At 34.2% G+C, this 13,253-nt stretch overlaps 1 non-coding gene across 1 annotated transcript; it reads left to right on the top strand.

The window, feature by feature from the left end:
• The first annotated feature begins 5,620 nt into the window (after window positions 1-5,620).
• On the top strand, window positions 5,621-5,726 carry LOC131179034 (small nucleolar RNA R71). Its single transcript, XR_009148041.1, has one exon. It is a non-coding gene; the product is annotated as a small nucleolar RNA R71 (small nucleolar RNA).
• Window positions 5,727-13,253: the final 7,527 nt, after the last annotated feature.

Here is a 13,253-nt window from a genome sequence, read left to right as displayed (position 1 = left end):
AAGCATTGTACATGCATGTGGTAATTAGCTCAAATTAGGCACCAATTGTGATTACCTTTTTGCAAACTTAATGAAATGGTCTTATTCCTAAACTTATACCAAAAGCATACTTTCAGCAGCATTTGAGACAAGTTTTAGACATTCAAAAATTGCAGAAAAGACATAGAAATTGACTTTTTAAGCAGCATGAACAGTAGCATTAACAGTAACAAAAATCAGCAGACTACAAAAACTAGCAGCAATTCAAACAAAAACATGTAAATTTCTAACAGATTACAAAACTATATATACACTAAAAGGTAAAACTTAATAAACACTATTGCACTTCAATAAAGCTCACATCAGTCCTAAATATCAAAATTGATCCTCATTTAAGTTGTATTTCATAGAATTTACACAAGACATAAAATTAAACATGTGCTATCAAGTAGATTGCAATATCAGCAATTTAGCACAAGTTTAAAGGTGTTACTGTTCACAGGTACTGGATAAAGTGCAGAATTTTGCTTTATACTTGCTTCCTTTCAATTCTTTCTTTTTTTTTTTTTTTTGCTACATGTGTTAATTTGCCCAATCTTCATGAATGACCTACAAAAGATAAACAATTGTCACTTTTGAGTTTAATGAGGGTAAAAACTGAAAATGAAAAGAAATGGAAAATTAATAAACTATAAAAGGATACGCTTGGGTTGAGAAGCGCTTGTTTAAGGTCTTAAGCTTGATCTTCCACTCCAAATCACCTAAATATCCCTGATTGGAGAACCAAGCCATGAAACCTCTACAACCTTTTGTGTGGGTTCTCCAACAATATAATGCTTTAATCTCTGCCCATTAACTTTGAAAGTCCCTAAGATTTCATTGCCTATCTCAACAGCTCCATAGGGGTATACCTTTATAACATTGTAAGGCCCTGACCATCTTGACTTTAATTTTTTGGGAAACAACCTTAACCTAGAATTATATAAGAGAACAACATCACCTTCCTGAAATTCTTTCCTCCTAATATGCTTATCATGCCATCTCTTAGTTCTTTCCTTGTACAGCTTGGCATTTTCATATGCATCCAATCTAAGTTCCTCAAGTTCATTTAGTTGCATCATTCTTTTTTCTCCTGCAGTTTTTAAGTCAAAATTCAGTGTCCTTATGGCCCAATATGCTTTATGCTCCAACTCCAAAGGTAAATGACAAGCTTTCCCATAAACCAATCTAAATGGGGTGGTGCCAATAGGAGTTTTAAAAGCTGTTCTATAGGCCCAAATAGCATCATCTAACTTTAGTGACCAATCTTTCCTTGAACTATTCACTGTTTTCTCAAGAATTCTTTTCAACTCTCTATTTGAGATCTCCACTTGACCACTAGTTTGTGGATGGTAGGGTGTTGCAACCTTATGCTTTACTCCGTATTTTTGTAATAATCTTTCAAATTGATGGTTACAAAAATGAGAACCTCCATCACTTATAATGGCACGTGGAGTTCCAAATCTTGTAAAAATGAACTTTTTAAGGAATTTAATCACAACTCTAACATCATTAGTTGGAGATGGTATAGCTTCAACCCATTTGCTCACATAATCTACTCCAACTAAAATGTATTTGTGCCCAAAGGACGATGGAAAAGGTCCCATGAAATCAATGCCCCACATATCAAATAGTTCCACTTCCACTATATTTTGGAGGGGCATTTCATCTCTCTTCGAGATATTACCCGTCCTTTGACACCTATCACATGCATTTACAAACTTTCTCACATCTTTAAACATGTGAGGCCAAAAGAACCCTGCTTGGAGAACTTTTTCTGCAATCTTTATCACACTCATATGACCCCCATAAAGTGAAGAATGGCAATCTTTAATAACATTCCATATCTCCTCATCAGCTAAACATTTTCTAATCAACCCATCTCCACATCTCTTGAACAAAAATGGCTCTTCCCAATCATAATTCTTGACATCAAAAAGAAATTTCTTCTTCTGCTGCCATGTTAGGTCAGGTGGAAGGATTCCACACACTAGATAGTTCACGAAATCTGCATACCAAGGGGTTTTTGCATTCATGATTACTAACAGTTGCTCATCAGGAAAATAATCATCTATTGGGGGCTCTTTTCCCAAATTATCTCCTTCTTCTTGCCTCAATCTAGACAGATGATCTGCTACCACATTTTCTACTCCTTTCTTATCTTTAATTTCCAAGCAAACTCTTGAAGGAGTAGCACCCACCTTATCAATCTAGGTTTAGCCTCTTTTTTCTGAAGGAGATACTTGATAGCTGCATGATCTGTGTACATTATTACCTTTGACCCCACAAGATAGGACCTAAATTTATCTACTGCAAATACCACTGCCAAAAACTCTTTCTCTATAGTAGAGTAATTTATTTGAGCATAATCTAAGGTTCTACTTGCATAGTATATTGCATACACCTTCTTATCTCTCCTCTGTCCCAAAACAGCCCCAATGGCATAATCGCTAGCATCGCACATTAACTCAAAAGGTAATGACCAATCGGGTGGCTGCATAATAGGAGCAGATATCAAAGCTTCCTTTATCCTGCAAAAAGTGTTCATACAATTAGTATCAAAATGGAATTCCACATCTTTACTCAATAAATTGGTAAGAGGCTTAGAAATCTTAGAGAAATCCTTGATGAATCTCCTATAAAATCCAGCATGCCCCAAGAAACTCCTCACTCCCTTTACAGATGTTGGGGGTGGCATTTTCTCAATAATTTCTACCTTTGCTTTATCCACCTCAATACCCCTGTTTGACATAAGATATCCCAAAACAATTCCTTCTTGTACCATAAAATGGCACTTTTCCCAATTCAAAACTAAATTGAACTCTTCACATCTCTGCAAAACCTTAGATAAGTTAGATAAGCATTCATTAAAAGATTTACCATACACAGAAAAATCATCCATGAATACTTCCATAATACCCTCAATCATGTCAGAAAATATGGACATCTTACATCTTTGAAATGTAGCAGGGGCATTACATAGTCCAAATGGCATCCTTCGATATGCAAAGGCACTATAAGGACATGTGAAGGTAGTTTTATCCTGATTTTTTGGTGAATAAGGATCTGAAAGAACCCTGAATAGCCATCCAAATAGCAAAAATAAGAATGATGAGCTAGTCTCTCAAGCATTTGATCTATAAATGGTAATGGAAAATGGTCCTTTCTAGTTGCATTATTCAATTTCCTATAGTCTATACACATTCTCCATCCAGTTACAGTCCTTGTAGGTATTAGTTCATCATTTTCATTTTTCACTACTGTGATCCCCCCTTTCTTGGGTACAACATGAACTGGACTTACCCAATTCTTTGTCGTAAATGTGGTAAATGATACCTGCATCAAGCAATTTCAAGATTTCCTTTTTCACAACCTCTTTCATATTTGGATTCAATCTCCTCTGTGACTCTCGAGAGGCTTTATGATTATTTTCCAACAAAATTCTATGCATGCACACAGAAGGATGTATTCCTTTAATATCATCAATGGTATAACGGATTATCCTTCTATGCTTTCTAAGAACTCTTAATAATTTCTCAACTTCACAATCATTCAATTTAGTACTAACAATTACAGGATATGTAGAATTTTGACCTAGAAAAACATACCTGAGATTTGTTGGAAGAGGTTTCAACTCTACCTTCGGTGCTTCACTTTTTTCATGCTTTGATGATGAAGTTGTATCTTGCTTCAAATCCCCGATCTTTTCAATATCAGCCATAGGCAAAGGTGGATTTCCTTCCAAGATTGTAGCATATTCTACAGCTTCTTCAATCTCATCCCTTTTTTTGATGTTATGAACTAAACAAGCTTCTAAGGGATCTTTAGAATGTTGCTTTTTAAGCACTTCTCTGACCTCTTCATCTATCACATCAACTCTCAAGCATGAATTTGAATCATCTTTCTTTTTCATTGCTTGAAACAAATTAAATTCAACTTTCTCTTCCCCAACTTCTAATGTAAGCCTCCCATTTTTTACATCAATAACAGCTCCAACAGTAGCAAGGAAAGGTCTACCAAGAATAATAGGAATGTGTACATCCTCCTCCATCTCCAATACCACAAAATCCACTGGTATGAAAATTTTTTCAACTTTCAGAGGAACATTCTCAATTACCCCAATTGGAAATTTAATAGACCTATCTGCTAGCTGTAGTGAAATGGTAGTAGGCTTCATTTCTCTAATCTTCACTTTCTCATAGATAGACAATGGCATCAGACTAACACTGGCTCCAAGATCACATAAAGCCTTATCTATACTGATATCCCCAATGTGACATGGTATGGAAAAACTCCCAGGATCTTTCAGTTTGGGTGGAAGCTTATTTTGCAAAATAGCACTGCTTTCTTCCGTGAGAGCTACGGTCTCAAATTCCTCCAATTTCTTCTTGTTAGATAAAATTTCCTTCAAAAATTTAGCATATGAAGGCATTTGTGCTAAGGCATCAGTGAAAGGAATAGTCACATGCAAAGACTTTAATACTTCCAAGAACTTCCCAAATTGTTTATCCAATTTTGCTTTCTGGAACCTTTGTGGAAATGGTAAAGGTGGCATGTAGGCTTTAGGTGCAACATATTTAGGTTGTTCTTCTTTGCTTTCCCTCTCCTTACTTCCTCTTTCTTCCACTGAATTTTCTTTCTCAGCTTCAATTCTTACTTCAACTTCAGTTTGTTCATCTCCTTCTTTGTTTTTCTCTTCTTCAATTTTTTCTTCAATCTTTTTATCTCCATTCTCCAATATTTTTCCACTCCTTAATGTAATAGCCTTGCAATGCTCCCTTGAATTTTCTGGCTGGCTAGGGAGCTTCCCAAATGCTTTATTATTTGAAGAGCTAGCTTGTTGAGCTATTTGATTCTCTAACATCTTGTTGTGTGTTGCCATTTGATCCACTTTAGATGCTAATTGAGAAATCATTTCTTGTTGACTTTGATGGCTCACTAATAGAGTCTTAATCATGGCTTCCAATCTATCTGTCTTTCTGGTTCTGCTTGTTGTGGTAGAGGTGGAACAGGTGCATTTTGAGGTTTAGGAATTCCAGGAGGACAACCTCTATTCTGCTGAAAATTCTGATGTTGTTGATACCCAGAAGGTTGCTTAAAATTTTGATTTTGTCCTTGTCTACCTCCCCAAGAGAAATTGGGGTGGTTTCTCCATGCTGGATCAAAAGTTGCAGAAAATGAGTTACCACCTAGTCTTTTATTGTAGTTCCCCACATAATCCACTTGCTCACTTGAAAAATCTTGATTAAGTGCAGAAAAATCTACTGCACAATTGACATTTGCAGCTCCAACTTCTACTGAATTACTAGAACCTCCAGCTGAAGAATCTACTTTCATGCTTAGCTTGTCCATCTTCCTTGTCAAAGCATCAAACTTAGCATTAATCATATTCATGGCATCAAGCTCGAACATACCAGCTGGTTTCTTGATCTCATTCCTCTCACAACTCCATTGGTAGTTGTTATAAGCAATTTTATCAAGAGCAGAAAAAGCTTCATCTTTAGATTTCTCCATAAGATCACCTCCAGAGGATGCATCAATTGTACTTCTAATAGCTGGTGAAACTCCATTGTAAAAGTGTTGAACAAGCATCCACTTAGGAATCCCATGATGTGGACATCTCCTTTGCAAATCCTTATACCTCTCCATGCTTCATACAAGCTCTCATCATCTCTAGGTTTGAAAGAAGTCAGCTCATTTCTTAGCTTAGCTGTCTTGCTTGGTGGAAAATATTGAGCTAAAAATGCTTGAGAAAGTTCATCCCATGTTGTGATAGAACCCAGTGGTAATGAATGTAACCACTCGGTCCTTCAGAGAAAAAAGAAATAATCTGAGTCGAATTGCATCATCAGAAACTCCATTTATCTTCAACATATCACTGATCTCAAGAAAGTGTGCTAGATGCACATGTAGACTTTCACTTGGATTTCCTCCAAATTATGATTGTTGTACCATATGACAGAGTGCAGGCTTCAGTTCAAAATTATTAGCTTCTACTCTTGGTCTTGTGATACTTGGCATGAAATCCCTAATGTTAGGATAGGCATGATCCTTCACAGAGCGGTTGTTATTGTTGTTTGCCATTTCCTCTTGTAATTGCTCTTGCTCTTGTGCTCTTTCATGTTGTTGTTGAGCTTTAATTTCAGCTTTTCTCCTTTTAGATTCTGCTCTTAAAGCTTTTGCTATCTTTTCTATTTCTGGATCAAAGAATAAATTGATTTCTTCACTTTTTGTCCTTCTCATAAAATAAAGTACCTGAAAAACAAAATAAACGAATTCTCAAAGTAAAATAGTAAAAAGAAAATAAAATAAAATGCCCAAATTAACCAAACAAACAATTGTTCAATATCAAACAAAAATCAAATCCCCGGCAACAGCGCCAAAAACTTGATGGTGCGAATCCGCAAGTATACAGGTTGTCTCAAGTAATAAAGTGATGAATCAAGTATCGTTCCCACGAGGATTTGCCGTTTGAGTACCAAACTATGAATGAAGCGATTATTTGGGCTAATGATTAATCTTAAGCAAAGTCTCAAGCAAATTTTGGCTAACTTGCTCTTTCAAGACTTGATTTCTTCAACTTTCCTCCATGCTTAAAGAGTTTCCGATTTCTTCAAATCACTTCCTAATGCACTCATTGATCTTCGATTTGCCACAAAATCCTATCAAAAACAACAAAATTACAAAAATCAAATATAAAGTATCTAAGATTAACAAATAAGCTAAAATAAAGCTAAAAACATAAAATATACTAAAATATAAGGGCAAAATGGATGCAAAACTACCCTAAAATGCCTATATAAAATGAGCATAACAAGACTCTTGTTTGAGAATTGATATAGTTGATGAGTTAGTAAAAGAGCACTTTAAAAAGAGCTATCTGAAGGCTTCTCTTGAAAGTTATCTTATCCATGAAGGGAGTATCAATGATGAAAATCCAAAAGAGGTTGCATTTGCACAACATTTGAATAGTAATCCACCTTGTCCTATGGCACCAATCTTTCAAGTTGAGCAAGTGGAGAAAAGTGAAGTAAAGCAACCATCTCTCAAAGAAAAAGATGCACCAAAGGTTGTCAAGAAAGAAATGGTCATATTTTTAGACAAAACAACAAGGATCTTCTCATGTGATGGAAAGAAAATGAAGTATAGATTCATTGAAGCACCTATTGGAAACAGAGGCAATAAATTCTAATTCCAGCCACCATGAAACATGACAAGAGTCCAGCTAAGGACTATAAATTAGCGCTCTTAGGAGGCACCCCAAGTTCTTTTATTTTGCTTTTGTTGATTTACTTTTATTTGCATTACTTTTGTTTTCATCTTAAAACTCCCCAAATTCAATTTTTGACATTGTTGAATTTTGTCCTTTGTAGATGTATTTCAATGGATGAAGGTTGTTGTACTGTTGGGGAGTAACTTTTAATATGATATTTTATCCATTAACTCTCCTAAGATTGGTTTATTTTTATTGTTTTCTATGCAGGACACTTTCTTGGCTTATGCAGAAAAAAATTTTTAGAAAAAAGGTCTGTAGCATATGCTATTTGCTTCTTTGTTGAGGTTGGGTGTATATCTTTTATGTATTTGTACTTATCATGTTAATATGATGGTAAGTGGGTCATTTTAGTAGTTCTGAACTTAATTGGGTTGTGTGATTCAATGTGCACATGCTGCATTTTCTTAGCATAACTTGGAGAGTCTATTTTCTTTTATGGATAAGTGCAATTTTGTGCAGATTTTTATTGAGCTTTAATGTGCTAAATGTTAATTTGCAGAGTTTGAGTTGAAATGGCATAATTCACAAATGTCTCTTATGCAGAACTTACTTCTACAAGTTTGTATGGTGCAACTATGATGGATTCTGCATATATTGATGTGTTTTTGGTGATAATTTCTCATGATTTATGCTTTACAAGATTACATTTCTTCATTCTAGTGCATTTTTCAAACTTGCAAAACATTTTTAATTGTAATCTCAATCTTGTTGAAATGTGCATAAGTAACTGCATAACTTATGCAGCTTTCAGGTCTCATTTTTTGCCATTTTTCTTTTCTGCTAAAACCTGTATAAATTCTTGCATAACTTATGCAATCCTGCATAACCAAATTTTTGCCATTTCATTTCTTACCGAAATCTGCATAAGAATGTACATAACTTATCCAATTCTGAACCGCCACAATTTTTTCAATTTTCAATTTCTGCCGAAACTTGCATAAGTGTGTGCATAACTTATGCATTTTTGCATAACTTCAAATCCTGCATTTTCATTTCTCTCGAAATCTGCATGACCAAGTGCACAGCTTATGCACTTTTGCATAACCAAATTTTCTGGGATTTCAATTTCTGCCGAAATCTGCATAAGAGAGTGCATAAGTTATGCCCTTTTGCATAACCAATTTTTCAGACTTCCCATTTTTTGTCGAAATCTGCATAAGAGACTGCATAAGTTATGCGCTATTGCATAACCAACTTTTCACACTTCCATTTTCTGCCGAAACTTGCATAAGAGAGTGCATAAGTTATGCACTTTTGCACGACCAACTTTTCTGACTTCCCATTTTAGCCGAAACTTGCATAAGAACCTGCATAACTTATGCACAACATTTTGCCCTCATGCAGGAACTCGCATGACCTGTGCAAATTAAAATTTTCGACACACCCTTTTTGAAGGAACGGAAGCGTGAAAAACATAAGTTTATACCATTGAATTCAAAAATTTTCACCTAGGGTCACATGCATCATGCAAGATTTATTTTTATCTATTTGATTTCAATGATAAACAACATATTAAAACTCTTTTAATATGTTTTTGGATCTGTATTTGCCATTTAAGATTTTAAAATTAATCAGATTAATTTTAGAACCCTAGATTAAATCAAGAACAATTACACTAACCTCTTGATGCAATCGCAGTGTCTGCGCCTTTGAGATTCGTCTTCAGGACACCAGATGTTGTCCCTCTAGCTTGTCCACACCAAGAACACCTATGGCAGCCCTTGAATAGCTTCTAAAGCCTTTTCTATTAATTAGAAATTCAAGTTTTGCCTTTTAAGAGATTAGAGATGTAAACAGGACACTAGAAACAATTTCTAGTGTTCTTAATTCAAGAGATTGATGGCTAATCTCTTTGAATTGATAAGAGATGAAGAAGAAGAGATAAAAACCCTCAAAGTGGCGTGACAAAGGAGTGTGGCTGCTGGTTGTGTTTTATTTTTCTCATAACAACACTTATATAGCTAGGTTAACACATTAAACCCTTGCCACATGTCACCCTTTGATTAGCTCTAGGTTTAAATGACCCAATCACATTGTGCCAAGTGTCAAACCTATATTTAATCTTGATTTTAATCATCTTACATGATTAAAAAAAAACATTTGGTAAGCTTATGTGTAATCCCATGTGTCACCATCTCATGGTGCCACGTGTCACACTGTGAAATGACCAAAATGCCCCTGTGTCTTAATTTTGAGTTCTTAACCCAAAATAATTATTTTCTTCTTCTAATTAATTTATATCAAATATAAATTAATTAATTAATCTCTATTAATTAATTTCTCATTAATTAAATTCATATTTAAACACTTTAAATATAAATTTAACTTATATTATACATCCAATAATCTAGATTTGGTTTCAAGTCATGCTAGGGACTTTGCAATCTAATTGCAAACCAAACCTATTTAATTAATCAATTAAACTCTTTAATTAATTAATTAAATCATATTTAAATAGGTGATAACTTGTGTATGTATGTGACTTACTAGGCTCATCACTAATTGGCAATGAGACATGATATCAACTCTTAATATCATCAGAACTCTTTCTTACCATAAATGATTTCTCTAAATCATTTTATGAACCTCATAGACCATGGTTAACACCTAGCATAGCATGCCCTGGCCACCCAATTAGTAATAAGATTTACCTTAAATGAACCTATAATCATATGTTACCATGCACTAGAATCTCTCTGTTACAAAATCCCAACTCAAGCTGGATTCATGGTTTATGTCAAACTCCATTTGCTATGAATATTATGTTCTCTTTTAATTCCAGTTCTTGATTAAAAAGATTTTCTCATCAGAAACTCTTTCTGAATAAATCTATCTGTCCTGGCCAGGAACTTGAAACATCAAGAACAATTAAATGAACATAGGATTTTATCTCTATTTACTTAGAGGAATAGATTCCATCTTGATCAACACCTACCTCCATATATAACTAGTAGGAGCCAACACATGCCCATATACCCATACACAGTACAAGTATGAAAGCAGTATCAAACTCAAACTACCTATATACAAGATAACTGTGCTATCTCAGGTCTAAAGATTATATGCACTGATATGATTTATGACAAAACATTGACAAGAGTAAACTCCATGTGCTTATCATAAGTGTCACTGGTTCGGCCTACTTATCATTTATAAGTGCCTATCATGTTTGTTATATGGCATGAGACTCACCATTCCATCTTATTTATATCTCATATAAATAACTTGGGAACAAACATGAATACAATCTTTATGGATAAGTCATGTCCTTATTATGAAGTATCCTCGATTGTGAACCTATTTATGATACTTTGTGCTAGAAATATTGTCACTCATATTCTTAACAACTTAAGAATAATATTTCTAACAAAATATCAATGGACCTTTTCTATTACACATAAATATATTATATAAACAGAAAAGTGGAAATGCCATTTATTAATAAAATATGTACAAGATACATACTAAATGATATGCTCTAGGGCATACTACTAACACTTTTTTCCCACCTCCCACTTCCCGTCATTACTGTTCACCTCCTTCCCAATTTTCTCGGCATCAATCCCTCAACCCCACAAGCCAAATCTCCCTCCTCTAGCAATAGCAATCTTCAGTAGTAGCCAGCTCCATCCAGTCCTCTAGCAGCACCTTTGGACAAGGGCAAAACCATAGAAATAGATTAATTTTTATCTTGCTCTTGTTCAACTTCTAGGAGCTTTTCTTTTTAAATGTGCTGGAACAATTTTAGTTTGTCTTGAAATCTATTTTCTTGAAGTACAATTGGATGGCTATTCCATTGGTTTTTCATTGCTTCTCATTGCCTTTGCTGCCCCTTTGTGCATACTTGTCAATACATTGTACATATTTACATACCTCTGCTGGTGTTTTCAAGTTTTTCATGATATATCATTATGCTGCAGCTTTTCAATATACTGCACAGGCTGTGAAACTACTTATACAAATGTTCTGCATAGCCTGTGTGGTCCCTTGTGCAACTCATGCCATACTGCACAGCTTATGCACTCTCCTTATGCACCTGTTCTGCACAGCATTTATTCTGCATAACTTGTGCAGCCTTCTTATGCATCACCGTCATCTTTTAAATTCACATTGTATATGATAAAACACTGCTCCATACCAGGTAACTCTTTCTTTTTGCTTTAAAATTTAACTATTCCTAGTTATTCCTCTTTGCATTGAGTTTTCATGCTGCACTGCCTTAGACATTGAGGACAATGTCCAATTTTGAGTTTGGGGGTGTGCATTTTTATTTTTGCTACATTTTCACATTTTGAGTATAGGAACATCCCATCCCATTCCATTTATATATATATTGTAAATATTTTAAATACACATCCATACATACATATACATAACACATTCACATACATATTATACATCACTTAGAAATTGTACACATTGCACACAAATAGATTTCTTCCATTTAGTTAATGCATTGCTCATTCTTAGGAATCATGCATCATGAAATAAAATCTTTTGCCAAGTCCTTTGAGTTATAGGAAGTTGCTTATGAGAGTGATTTGACTTACCTTTAGTTGGGTTCGTGGATTGAAAGTTTTCTAAGAGGTGCAAAGTTTTGAAGTGTTTGTCATTTGCCTATATCTTCTTAGCCAAAAAGCCACTCAACTAGTCATTTGGAGATGAAAGTGTTTAGAGAGAGCTATAGGATAAAAAGTAGTTAAGTGATGTCTCACCATTCCTAAAATAAATTTTCTAAACCTTTCGAGGCGAAATACCAGCTTGTACTTGAAAAGAGAGATGATTAGGCATTCTTTGATTTAAACCTTCTCATTTTAAACCTTTGGCCTTTTTCCTAATTAAAATTAACCCTTACAAACCCTTTTGAGCCTTTATATTCCTAATTTTTCTTGAAACCCTTGTTGCTACCTAGCCAATGAACCAAACACTCCAACCATTTCATGAGAATAATTATTTATAATATTAAGTACACTATAAAAAAAAGGAAAAAAAATAATAAAAATGAGAAGAAATGCTTATCATGATGTAAAAATGCTAGTATACATGATTTTCATTATTGTCATTCAAATTGAAAGAAATCCACCCAAAGTAATTAAAGGAAATGAGTTTGGTGGAGGTATTTTTAGGGACAATCATCAAGAGAAGATACAAGATACAAGCTTAAAGTATCACAGTGTCCCTCCATTTTATGTATTTTGTAAAATATGCTAGCAATTGAAAATTCTTATTGTGTATTCTCTCCTCTTTATATATAAAAAAAAGGAAAGAAAAAAAAAGAAAGAAAAAGAAAAATTATAAAGAAAGAGAAAAAAAAAAGTAATAAGAGGTGTACCATATGTTTTCAATATTGAAAATATTCTCATGCTTTGAATCATTTTTACCCTTTTTATTCTTAGCATCATTTTGAACCCCATAGCCTCATTACATTCCTAAAAAGACCTTTGATCTCTTGATAGTACTTGCTACATTAGTGGAGATAGGAGTAGAGAATTTGCCTATGGGATTGGAAATTTATTCATTCACTCATTAAATTCCATCATTCTATATAGACACACTTTGGCTATTGATTGTTCTAGAATTCTTTTTTAGCATGACTTTCTCTTTTGATTGGTTGGTTTGGGAATTTTGGATGATAATTGACTTGATGGCTAAGCGGTGAAAGCTTGGATAAGCATTAGATTCTTTGCATCTTGAAGGATGGGTATATGGATTGTTGGTATGGCTAATGGTATGTTAAGTTATTTTAATAGGTGATTTTCATAGCTCTTTGGACAAGGCACCCCTAAAAATTGCATTATATTTTAAATTTTGCTTGAGGACAAGCAAAGACTTGAGTTTGGGGGTATTTGATACATGCATTTTGCATAGTCAATTAGGTTTAATTTCATGGCCATTTTATTTAATTGTTAGTCACTTTTAGCCAATTTTATTAGTTATTTAGATAGTTTTTCATGATTGT

This window comes from Hevea brasiliensis, chromosome 3 (assembly GCF_030052815.1).
Source record: "Hevea brasiliensis isolate MT/VB/25A 57/8 chromosome 3, ASM3005281v1, whole genome shotgun sequence".
NCBI classification, from domain to species: Eukaryota; Viridiplantae; Streptophyta; class Magnoliopsida; order Malpighiales; family Euphorbiaceae; genus Hevea; species Hevea brasiliensis.
The sequence above is the reverse complement of the archived record's forward strand: the minus strand, read 5'-3'. Positions and strand labels throughout refer to the sequence as shown.